The sequence below is a fragment of the Rhipicephalus microplus genome, unplaced genomic scaffold (assembly GCF_043290135.1).
Source record: "Rhipicephalus microplus isolate Deutch F79 unplaced genomic scaffold, USDA_Rmic scaffold_23, whole genome shotgun sequence".
Classification (NCBI taxonomy): domain Eukaryota; kingdom Metazoa; phylum Arthropoda; class Arachnida; order Ixodida; family Ixodidae; genus Rhipicephalus; species Rhipicephalus microplus.
In genome coordinates, this window is record NW_027464596.1 from 7,005,908 (window position 1) to 7,019,643 (window position 13,736).

A 13,736-nucleotide genomic window follows, 5' to 3' on the forward strand; every position below is an offset into this window, starting at 1 on the left:
TGTGTGATATCCCATGTTCTCCCAAGTTAATAATGTATGCAGATGACACTAACATATTGTTGAGCGGCACATACATTCTAGAGCTTGAACAGCAGGTTAATAACTACCTATGAAAGTTGTCCGCGTATCTTAGTTTGAATAAACTGCAACTAAATGTTAGTAAAACGAAATACATTGTCTTTGCCCCACCTAATAAGCCGCATAACTATAGCTCAACTGTTTTATTTGAGGGCGAAGAGATAGAGCAAGTCACCAGCCAGAAGTTCCTAGGTGTATGGTTTTCTGAGGGATTGACATGGAACACACATATAGAAAAACTAACGGTAGAATTCAGTAAAACCGTTGGATGTTTATATAAGCTCAGCCCAGTCTTACCAAAATGGTTACAAATAGAATTATATTACGCCCTTTTCTACTCTAAAATGACATACGGTATCTTGGTATGAAGTACTACTACACAAACAAACTATCAAAAATTACTAGTTCTGCAAAAAAGAGTTTTGCGAGCATTCGAGCAATACCATGGTATTATCAGGGACTTGAAAACCAAACCACTCTTTGAAAAATACGCATTACTAACAATAACAAAACTGTATCATTTCAAACTTCTGCAGTGGATTAAACAAAACAAGCCACAGTGTCTTCAGAACCCGCCTGTCAACACTCATTATACTATGCATCAGCAACGCCGGAAAATCCCAGCAATCGGGACAAGTTATGGCAAGCAACACGTTCAGTATCAAATACCCACAATGTTAAATCGTTTACACGGTCTCATAGATTTCATTTCCGTACCTTCGAACACCATCATCAAGTCCATTCTAATGAACCATGATATTGAGTATGCTTATTAAAGTTTTTGTACTTGATTTGTTACATCCTATCTATCAATTTGAGTTATGATGTGTTGTAGTTGCTTTTCTTATGCTTTATTTTACATTATGTATTGAAGTTTCTTTTCAGATGACGCTTTTGTGATAAGGTGATTTTTCTAATGTTTTCCCTGAAATAGTGTGACAAGACCATGCTAAATTTTGTTGTTATGTTTTATTTATTGTGTTATTTATTTGTTTCTGTGTGTCATTTGTTGTGTTATATATTTATTTCTGAAAACATATGCGACAGATTGAGCGGCCTGCGTGCCAAACTGTATTTAGGAGCAGAGGCCCCATGTCAGGCTATATAGCCTTTAGCCTCTGCTCCCGATCCTGTAAGAATTTCAGGACAAATAAACTTCAATTCAATATAAACTTCAATGCAAAAAGAAATAAAAGAAATATATTGCATCATTAGAGTAATGCACAAGCCTCGCATATTGCACTTTGTGCATGTATAAAGCACAATGTACTGAAAGCGTCTCGAAGAAACAGTAAAGCTGCTCAGTTTATGGTATAATTCTACTTGTACGTAGCATAATCGTGTCATCTCTGATAGAAATGCTTAACATGCTATTACTCGCAATGCCCAGAAAAGTTCTATCTTTTTCTCGCTCATTGTATAACAGTACCTCACCACTTGCCTAGTTGCATATTTTACTTCTGCATACGTCACATTAAGTCTTATGCACCTACAACATTGACCCTATTTTTTCTTGGGCAAAAAGTATAAAAATTTGTCTTTAACCTTTAAGACAATAGAATGAGTTACTTTCCACAATCACTTCGATAACACAATCTTTATTTCAACCATCAATACTACTAATGTATCTAGATCCCTCACACTTTCAGTACCTAACAATGTCAGCTGACTGATTTGCAGCTGCTGTTTTCTTTATACTTTGCTAATTAAGAACATCTGTAAGAATGTTTAGGTTGCACTAGTGTTTCTCAACTTGTAATTGCTGAGTGCTGTTTTACGAACAGTATAGCTGTTTTGTTTGTCAAATAATCATGGTCTAGTTCACGTCCTCCCATGTGATGCCTCCAGTGGTCCCTTAAAGCATTTGTATAACAAGGCAATAAAATTGACTCACCAATTCTCTTCTAGTAGCTGCAAAGGAATCCAAGCAGGAGATTCCATGACAGGCTTCTCATCTTGATGTGCAGGCCACTGACACACTTAAGAATTCATTGGTTTTATTGATTCATTTGCATACAGAGCACAATGCTAATTAGTGGATATTAGTAAAAATTCTTGTTGCAGAAAACTAAGTTCACTCACACAGTGTGTGTGCCTGCTCATGCTTTGTTAAATGGTAATCTAATACAGTAAAAGCTCATTAATTTGAAGTCATAGGAGATTACAAATTTGTTTTGAATTAAGCGGAGTTCAAATTAGTGCGCAGGTGCCAGAATGAACAAATGTAGCACCACACTACGCGGGCGGAATTCAAACATGCCACCACCGGACTCGTTACTGTGAATTAGCTGCTACCACGCTTTTGTGGCAGATGATTTTGCAGATTAGGTTGATGGAGCACTAACAGTGATTAATTTATCAGTCAATGATACGCCAGAAACAAGCCGCGACATGCATTCATGTGATCAGTGAGCTGTAGTGCCAAATATATGATGCCCTTTATGCTTTCATACAAATTTATTGACATGGCAAAGTTACCACAATCATAATTAAAATTAATCAGCAATTTACATTTGCTTGCATTTCTTTTGTCACGACTATGATCATCGTTGGCAGATTGCCCAAGAGCTCCAGCACAGTATCCGAATTCTCAGCTGCTGAGAAATGGTGCCATTTCATTGCTGTGCATCTCCAATAAATTTGTTCTGGTTTTACGTCACGTTGTGACCACTTGGAGCAGACTACTATGAGGAGCAATAAAAACTAGGAGCTCCTAGTTCGAATTAATCATCGTGGATACTGATGTGTTTGAATTGTCGGAAGTTTTGCACTATTGAAATACACAGGGCTGTGTTGCAACAAGGACGTCAGTTCAAATCAACTGCAAGTTCGAATCAATGAATTAACAAGCTTTTACTGTAGTGCATGCTGTGGATGGGTCATTCACACTATTATATATATATGCATATATGTACTATTCTCGTCAAATGAAACCTGAGCAGCGGCAAGCCTTCGCAATGGTGTAGTGCGCGCCGTCCAGTTATCACTATGGAAAGTTGCGCATATGCCTAGTGCGGCCAAACGGGATGCGCACATGTGAATGGTGATGACTGGCCGGCGCGCACTATACCATTGTGAAGGCTTGCCGCTGTTCAGGTTTCATTTGACGAGGATAGTACATGAGCATATGCACAAGGCTATGACATTCATGGTGCTGGATTGTGCTTGCGAAATAGGCACGCTTAATTGACAGAGCAGGTTACCATTGGTCGTCTCCTTCTTGGTGTCTCAACAGAGGCAGAGGTGGATGGCAAAGTCGGAAATTCCTGCACAGTATAAGCAGTTTGCTGACACAGCCCACTTAAAAATGCCCATGGCCTAGGCTTGTGCGAATATTCGAATGCTTCGAATAATCGAACGAATAGTTGAGTATTCGAATTTGCTTCGATTTGAATTTAAACTATTGAATATTTTTGAAGTATTCGCAATTAACGTGTAGCGCCCTCGTTCGGGCGGCGCGCAAACCGGAGAGCGCGCGATGGCGACAGAAGAAAATAAAGAAGGCGCTAGGCCGTGGCACGTGAAGCCACGGCTGACGTTCCGGGCTGGCATCGGTTATCGTTCAGGCGTGTCTTTCTTTCGCTCCTGTGGCATAAGCCTACAAGTGGTGACCTCGGACGAAGACAATGACTGACTCGAATGCACCCTCAACCGAACAAGCCTCACATCCGCAGGACGTCTCGGCCCTGCAACTGCGTCTCCCATCTTTCTGGCCACAGGACCCGCAAGTTTGGTTTCATCAGGTCGAGGCGCGCAATTCTCCCTGCACCGCATCGCCTCGGAAACGACACGCTACTACCACATAGCCTCCGTCCTTCCTCCTGACGTTGCCAGCGAGCTCTCCGACGTCCTTTCCAACCCCTCGGACACTACCCCATATCAGCACCTTAAAACCAAGGTGCTGGAACGATTCATGCCTTCGGAACGCGTCCGCCTACAGCAGCTCCTTGCAGAGGGGGACCTTGGCGACAGGCGCCCCTCCCAACTACTGTGCCGAATGCGACAGCTTCTTGGGAAACACGACGTCTCTGCCCACTCAGCGTTGCTTCGCGAGCTCTTCCTCCAACGCCTTTCTCAGCCAATCCGCCTCGTCCTTGCGGCGGCCGGCGACGTCAATCTCGACCGCCTGGCGGAGCTCGCCGATCAGGTTCATGAAGTGACCTCCCCATCTGTCAACGCTGTCTTACCACCAGCAGACACGGTGATTTCGCGCCTTGAGGCCCGCATCGATGAACTCGCCGCCTCCATTGCCGCACTCCGGAGCCCCCTGCAGGAGACTCGTTTGCCTCGTTCCGGTCGTCGAGCTCTTCCACGCACACGAGATGCTCGTAGTCCCAGCCCTCCACCCCTCTGCTGGTACCACCGGCGTTTCCGACACCGAGCCACGAAGTGTACACCCCCATGTTCGTGGCAGGGAAACGCCTGCCGGGATCACTGACGGCGGCGTGTGATCTCCCTTCTCGTCCCAGCTGCCTTTTCATGGTCACGGACCAGCTATCTGGCGCCAGGTTCCTTATAGATACGGGCGCGGAAATTAGCATTGTGCCCCCGACTAAGGCTGATCGTTCAAAGACACAGGGGCAAGTGCTTCGTGCTGCCAACGCCTCGTCTATCGCAACGTATGGGCTCCGATCTCTCACCCTCGACTTCGGCCTTCGCTGCATTTTCCGGTGGGTTTTCGTCATCGCAGACGTGGTTCAACCGATCATCGGCTCGGACTTCCTTTCATACTTCGATTTGGACGTCAGCGTGCGGCGGCGCCGCCTCATAGATGGTAAGACTCGTCTCTCCATCTCGGGAGTCCTGTCCGACATCGCTCCAATGGCCATCCGCATGCTGATACCTTCCTCACCGTTCGAAAAAATCTTGGCGAGTTTCTTGGAGTTAACTAAACCGTGCAACCTCACTCAGCCGCCTAAACATACGGTGACACACCACATCGTCACCCGGGGTCCACCGGCAGCCGCTCGACCACGCCGCCTGTTCGGAGACCGCCTAGCTATTGCTAAACGGGAGTTTGACCACATGCTGCAGCTCGGCATTATCCGCCCGTCGTCAAGCGCTTGGGCTTCCCCGCTGCATTTGGCGCCAAAGCGTGATCCTGGTGACTGGCGTCCTTGTGGACGCCAGTCACCAGGATCACGACAGCTATCCTCTACCTCACATCCAGGATTTTACATCGCGCCTCGACGGCTGCACAATTTTCAGCAAAGTGGACCTTGTTAAGGCGTACCACCAGATTCCTGTCCAGCCCGCCGACATACCTAAGACCGCCATCACGACGCCCTTTGGGTTGTTTGAATACGTGCGGATGCCTTTTGGACTCCGCAATTCGGCTCAAACTTTCCAGCGGTTCATTTCTGAGGTCACACGGGGTCTTCCTACTGTGTTTGCGTACCTTGATGATGTCCTCATCGCCAGCCGCACACCTGAAGATCATGAGCACCATCTACGCGCTCTGTTCCAACGTCTTCAGCAGTACGGCCTCGTTGTGAACGCCTCTAAGTGTACTTTCGGCGCATCTGAGCTCGAGTTCTTGGGCCATCACATATCATCCAAAGGAATACGCCCTCTCCGGTCCCACGTTAAAGCAATTCAGGATTATCCTCAGCCTACAACACTGCGCCAATTACGCCAATTCCTGGGGCTTGTGAATTTTTGCAGGCGCTTCATACCACACTGTGCCGAACTGCTACGACCGCTCACCGACCTCCTTCGGTCGACCGCCGGCCCGTCCTCCGCCATTCCTTGGTCGTCAGAGGCCCAGGCCGCCTTTGCTGCTGCTAAGCAAGCGGTCGCTAACGCCGTGCTTCTCATTCATCCACGCAGCAACGCCCCTACTCGGTTGATGGTGGACGCATCCAGCGTGGCCGTCGGAGCCGTCTTACAGTAGTGCATTAACTCCGAGTGGAGACCCTTGTCGTTTTACTCTCGGAAGCTACTTCCTGCTGAGACCCGCTACAGGGTCTTTGGCCGGGAATTACTAGCCATCTACGCTGCAATACAGCACTTTCGGCATTTCCTGGAAGGATGCTCGTTTTACGTGCTGACTGACCATAAGCCACTGGCGTATGTTTTCCGCACTAACTCATCCAAGTACGTGCCCCGTGAACTCCGCCATCTGGCTTATATATCGGAGTTCACGACTGACATCCGCCACGTGAAAGGAGCTGACAACACCGCCGCAGATGCCCTTTCTCGTATAGCCGCGGTTGACTCTCCACCGCCAACCATCGACTGGGCCTCATTCTCCTCGGCACAGCAGGATGATAGAGAGCTTGCCGCTTTTCGGGAGAACCCCCGTTCTCTCCGACTACGCCTGGTGCCTCATCCATTATCATCTGAGCGCTTGTGGTGCGATGTCTCAGCTGACCTTCCCCGCCTTTTCGTTCCCGCTTCATTACGACGCACCGTTTTCCACTCCTTACACGACATCTGTCACCCTGGCATTCGGGCTACTCAGCGTCTTCTCACCCAGCGCTATGTCTGGCCCGGAATCAACGGTGATGTGCGCGCTTGGACGCGCATGTGCCTGCCCTGCCAGATGACAAAGGTCTCCCGTCATACTAAGACGCCGCCCCAACCTTTCCTTCCACCCGGCCGTCGTTTCGACCATGTTCATCTAGACATTGTGGGCCCTCTACCAGTGTCTCAGGGGTACCGTTATATATTGACCATGGTCGATCGCTTCACACGCTGGCCAGAGGCTGTTCCGATTCAAGATATCACAGCCGAGACAGTTGCCCGCGTTTTCATTTCTACGTGGGTATCCCGTTTTGGCTGTCCTGGCACCGTGACAACAGACCGTGGACGTCAGTTTGAGTCCTCGCTGTTTACTTGCCTTAATCGCATCCTCGGAGCCAGACATTGCCGTACCACGGCTTATCATCCCTGCGCCAACGGCATGGTGGAACGCCTTCACCGACAACTGAAGACCGCCTTGACTACCCGCCTCAATAGAGCCACCTGGGTTGATGCCTTGCCACTGGTGCTCTTAGGTTTACGAGCTGTCATCCGGGCAGACCTGCAGTGCTCAACAGCAGAGCTGGTGTATGGCACTTCTCTACGGCTTCCGGGAGACTTCTTCACGCCAACGAAGCTACCAGACCAGCCACAGCAATTCTTACAACGCCTCCTCGACTGCGTTCAAGACCTCCGGCCCACTCCACCCAGACCTTCCGAACACAAGACCATATTCGCCCACCCTGATCTGGCCACTGCAACACATGTTTTCGTGCGCCACGACGCGGTCAGACCACCTTTGACACCAGCCTACGACGGACCATTCCGCGTCCTTCACCGCACACCCAAAACTGCCACTCTACTTCAGAACGGCCGTGAAGAGACAGTCAGCTTGGACCGACTCAAGCCGGCGTACCTGGAGACCGCCCTAGAAAGCCTCTCATCTACGACTGATCTTCCGTTGGAATACCACAAACGGCATGTCACATTCCGACTTCCAGTCTACACGGGGGGCCCTGTAGCGCCCTCGTTCGGGCGGCGCGCAAACCGGAGAGCGCGCGATGGCGACAGAAGAAAATAAAGAAGGCGCTAGGCCGTGGCACGTGAAGCCACGGCTCACGTTCCGGGCTGGCATCGGTTATCGTTCAGGCGTGTCTTTCTTTCGCTCCTGTGGCATAAGCCTACAAACGCATAAATGTATATTAACACGTAGGTCACTGCCTATAAAGGTGGTTTCACTGCAATGTAGGAGTGCTAAACCGTGAAAGCACCTATCCAGGGTAAATTCGCTTTGCCGCAAAGCCCTCTTTCAAATTTAAAGGGGCCCTCAACACTTACTGAACATGGTCAGAAAATGCTACCGATCGGTAGTCGAGGCTACCGAGAACACGGGAGGCATATATTAAAGCCCAGCACGCAGCCTGTAATTCACAATAAATTTTCAAAGCTAAAAATTACTTTCTTCTCTTGGCAAATGACACCAAAAGCTCAAAAATCACTTGTCACAGCCAAGAAAGAATATGCGGCTCTGGTCACAGCCATTGACTGGTTTGAGCATGGCGCGCTCGTCGTTACCGGGGCTGCCGCGGGAGGCCGCTGCTTGTCCACGAGTACGTGCCCGATCGCACTGAAAATCCCCGTATTCGAAAAAAAAAAAAAGGTGCTCAAGGTCACGAGGTGCTCAAGGTCACGAGGTGCATGTGACGTATTTTGTTTCAACATGCAATTCCTCCCTGCTTAACTTCCAGCTATTTTCGTCGGGATGAGAAGAGAGAATGCAATTGCAGCATGCGACAAATTTTAGAACTCCGCTCGTATTGAACTGATTCTAGAAACTTTGCGGCAGTAAATTTGTGAGGCAACAAGCACGTTTTCTGGCTCTATGGCTAAGGGCCCCTTTAAAGAAACATGTTACCCTCAAATCAATTCATTTGATTAAGCTTGTTATGACGGCTTACATGCTCCAAGTATAATAAATTTTAAGACGTTAAGTATCTTAGAGGTTATCACTCGCATCCTACCGAAACTACTACTCAAGGTTGTTTCGACTTACTTTGAACGAAAAAATGACTGGCATTTGGGTGGAGCACCTATTGCAATTGAAAAGAAATATTGTGCAGGTTAGTTAGGTCATAATAAATATTCCTTTTTTTTATATGTCATACATTCCATTCGAATTCGATTCGTCATTATTCGATCAAAATCACTATTCTCTTCGACCCTAAAATTCACTATTTGCACAAGCCTACCGTGGCCCCATTCATCTTCCCTTCTTTTTATGCCGTACATCATGACATAATTTGAAATGAAGCAGAACAGGAGCCTAATCGCATGACTGCTTGACATGCCCTCAGTTAGACCACAGAGGCAGCTTGTGTGCATGAGATACCAATACCTCGTGACATCATTGAAAAAGAAAGCAAAGTTTACTTATTGTTACAGTCTCTCACATTTGCCAGCATGTTGAGGCGAAATTAAATGTTTACATATTTTAATAAATAATGTGTTGATTTTCATAATCTTGAAGCATTGCACCAACAAAAGCGAGGGGCACAACAGTGTAGCAGCATGAATCGGCCTCTTTCATTTTCCTATGCTGCCCTCTGCGGTTTTAGTAGGACTTTGCTAGGGGCCGGCTGGTACTGCCAAAAGCAAAGCCTCCGAGATTAATGCTCCGCGACCTTTCCGCTAGGAGAAGGACGCGTGTGCCAGGCTAACGTGAAAAAGGTGGATTCAGAAACCTTTGAAATAACTGCATGAATATTGGGTAGTTCCTAGCCTTTCATAAGTACCCACTCTTACATATTTTTGAGACCTTGGCATACAGCCACAGAAAAAAAACACCACTAACTGTTATGAACAATAAATGAAAACAATACAGATGGCAATATGATTTTTGAATATAGCATCCAAGCATTTAGCACCTGATATCTCTGGAAATGCTGTCACTGAAACTGTTTCAATGCCCTACAAAAAAAATTAAGTGTTGATGAGTTGTAGCCACTAAATCACATATTGTAAAGTGCCTGTTGTGGGGGGGTCTGGCAGAGTCTCCTGGCTGTCAGCAACATCCATAGGCTCCTGAAAACAATTTTATATTGCAGAAACATGCTTGTATACCAAGGCATGACTGATATTTTATTTCAAGTAGCTAATAAAAATGAAAAGCATTACATTACTAGAGTGCTTTGAGTGCTGCCTGAATGTTTAACGGCCTCCTGACAACAAAACTTTTGCTTTCGACTTTTTAACCATAATTGGTAACTTTGTAATGAAGCTCCCGTAATCTAGAAATTGAATCGTAAATGCTCTAACACATTGTATAAATAATGCTTGCATCGTTAACTGACAGCAAATTTGCATCAGTTTGAAACACCCGCCTAAATACCGTAATAGACTAGTGGCACACAGCCAGAAAGCACTTAAGGACATGTGCCCTCAAGCTTCACTGTCGTTGAAAGCTCAATAGTCAAGTCGGTGCCTCGAGCACAATAAAGAATGAAACGTGCTTCAATACTGTTCACTCCCCCCCCCCCCCAGAAAACAAAGAAAAACATTCCTGGCTGAAGCAGCCAGAACTGAGCACTACTACGAGACAGCATGATAGGTGACAAACAATAGTCCTTGCTCGATGCCAGTCGGGGTATTGTGTGAGCCGTGCAAGTACTCTCCGGTTTAGACAATACTCCTTTTACTCCATATAACATCACATGGGACCTCTGTCTCCGACATACTAGTGGTGACGTTGCGAGGTACTGAAAACTTAGAATTGCACTGACGCTTACATTAAGACCATATTAAAATATCTCGAGGGCATCGTTCATTGCGAACTTGGCGTCGGGAGTCCTTTAGGGCAAATTGCTAGAGCGTCAAAATCATTCAGAATAATGTCCTTGTGAGCTGGTGCCAGAAGCAATGCTCTACATAAAATTCATCTGTTGGCTATTCGTAGTTCCAAAATCACATGTTGTGACGTACCTGTTGTGCCTCGCGGTCAGCAACATCCACAGGTTCCTGTGAAAAAATCTTGAAATGTAAAAACATGCTTGTACCCAAACACAACTGGTTATGTATTTCAAGCAGCTATGAAAAATGACCGAGAATCATAACACTACTAGAGTGCGTAGAATGCTACCTGAAGTTTTAAGGCAAATTGCTAGAGCACCGAGACCATTTAGACTAATATTCCTGCGAGCTGGTGCCAGAAGCAATGCTCTACATAAACCTTATCTGTTAGCAACAGGTAGTAACAAAATCACATATTGTAAAGTACCTGTCGTGATGGACTTGGCCGAGACCCCAGGCTGTCGGCGACATCCACAGGTTCCGGGGAAAAAGATTTTAAACTGTAGAAACATGCTGGTACCCAAAAACAACTAGTTATTTATTTCAAGCAGCTATTAAAAATGACAGAGAAGCATAACACAACTATAGTGCATAGATTGCCACCTGAAGTTTTAGGGCAAATTTCCAGTGCACCAAGACGATTCTGACTAATATTACTGTAAGGTTGTAGCAATGCAATGTCTTACAGAAAAATTTATCTGTTAGCGACTCCTTGAGTGACATAAGTACAGCCACACTAACGCCTCATGTCGTTGTAGTCACAAAATGGCATATTGTAATATACTTGTTGTGATAGGCCGGGCAGGGTCTCTGGGATTTCACTTAAATCCATAGGTGCCTGGAAATATTTATTTTGTAGAAACATGCTTGTACCAGAGCATCACTGGTATTTTATTTCAAACAGCTATTAAAATTGAAGAAGAAGCATCACATGACTGCATTGTTTTGAGTACTGCCTGGAGGAGTAAGCAAATATTGGATATGAATTCTGTAGAATCCGGCAAGGTGGCTGAAGGGTTAGTAAATGTAAGATACACAACCACATGTTGATAGCACGAATCCACAAGAAAATTCATACGGACTTCTCAGTGCCCGAAGCAGCTTTGAAAAGCAACTACAGTGAACTCCCTTTAAGAGGAACTCTGTTAAGACGAATTATTGCTTAGGAAGAAAAACATGGGAGTGTTTCTTCGGTATGCTATGGACTCGATGCAAAATAAATGTGCTTAAGACGAACCGCGTAACAGGCCTCTTCTGTTAAGACGAACACTTGTAACGATGGGGATTCTGCGTATCGAGCAATATAGTCTTGATGGGAGCATTCAGGCAAACAAGACAAAGCAAAATGGGAGAAAAAAAAACGGGAGAACTCTTTGATACAAAGCCTTAAAGCATATCGAAAGCTAACTGCGACGTGGACTGAGAAGCAAGATAAGTGGAAAAGAAAGCTCAGCACATGAATCTGATATCTTCCTCATTCCTAGCCTGTTGGTGGAGAAAGGGCCGTCTTCATCAGCAAAGAAAGCAACAAAAAGCATTCGTCTTTTCGTATTATCTTCTCATTCTTTAGTTCCCGAACAGGATTACAGTGAAGAACAGAACAACACAAGAGCTTGGCTAGAGGGGAAAATGCAAGGGAAAGGGGGTGAACAAGAGCAAAATGAAAGTGAAAATGAGAACGAAGATTATCTGTACATTATAAACACATAAAACGGAAACAACACAGTATGTGGCACTATCACTCCCATCAGAAAAGTCAGACGCATTAACATCATCCCACAATGATTCTGAGCACATGTTCTGGTCATTTTCCATTGTTTTACATAAGGTCCGTGCACGTCGCATCTGTTTCCTGTGAAATTCAACAAATTGCGGTGCGCCATTTTCATATGAAAGAGCACACCGAAGGAAGATAATTTTGCACGCTTAATATAGCTGCGATCTGTCTTGTTTGTGTGCCCCAGGCTTGTGATCGTCAGTAGTCTAAACGGAGGTCTTCAGCTGCATGTCGTTCAGGAAAAGTTACTGCAGGCAGAAAATAAGAAACTATTCTAACTTAAAAAAAGAAGTTTGCTGATTTTCATAAACATCTTCGCATATATTGGCTAATGAGGTTCACGACACATTTAAAGTGGCACACAAGCCTCTTTTGTAGTTAACAAAATGCAAGTAATTCAATAAATAGGAATTCTCAGTATAGCAGTTCTACAATACTATAAATGAGAGTTGTTCGAATAGCTGTGAGTAATCACGAAACGGCACTGTCATGTGATACCTGTTGCTGCGGAGAGGGTACAGGAGGGCTACTCAGGACTGTTTTTTCTGGCTGGGTATCTTGCTGAGCAGTCGCAAAAGTACCTGCACCACCTCCTTGCTGCTGTGGTAGGGGTGTCTGTTGCTAATCAATAACGAGGTGCATGACAGATTTAAAGTGGCAAACAAGCCTCTGTTGTAGTTAACAAAACACAAGTAATTCAGTAAACAGGAATTCACAGTATAGCAGTTCTACAATATTATAAAGGAGAGTAGAGAAGTTCACTTTGCTCAGGCTTGCCAAGCTGTCACATGAAGCTCTCCATTAAAAGCTAACGTAGAATGTGTACGAAGAGAAAAAAAATGGAGAACTGCAATCAAAGCTTTCTATCACACAGTGCTTTATGCCGTTATTTTTCCCTTTAGGTTGTTTTAGTTTCATAGTGTTGAACATTTACTCTGTGCTTCATTTTTCTAATTAATTCGTCAAGTAAATCAAACTGCTCTGCACGCAAAGTATCTATTACTCCCACTTTCCTGGTTCTAAGGCAAATGCATGTGACAACAAAAATGCTGAACCAAATTAACACACCTATGTATCTCAATTAACACATTTGCATGCAAGAAATAGCAGCTACACACTATAAATATTCACAGGGATGGCAATGCTGCAATAAAGCACAATACAGTGCTAAAACTTGAATGCACTGTAATTCCTAAAATCTGAGTAGGACTAATTAAATAAAATTTTGACAAGTATAGCTTATTTTTTATCAATGCTTTAGAGCTTCTTTCTGGTTTAAAATAAAGGGGCGTATTTTGTAACAGAGAAACCTTTGTCAGCTAGTAGAACATCATCAGAAATTTTCTCATAAATTGCATGCAGTCATGTAATTAATGATCTGCACGACAAGACAGCACTGTAGCCTCGCCAGCTTAATGCTTAAATTCAATTTTTTTCTGTTTCCTGTACTATCCACCGAATAAATATGCCGAAGTACGAGCACGCATTCAGTTTACTCGTCGCCTTAATAAAAGTTTAGCATTTAAATCTCCAGGGCGCAGTTATTGCGGTCTCTCACCGGGGCAGGGACGGC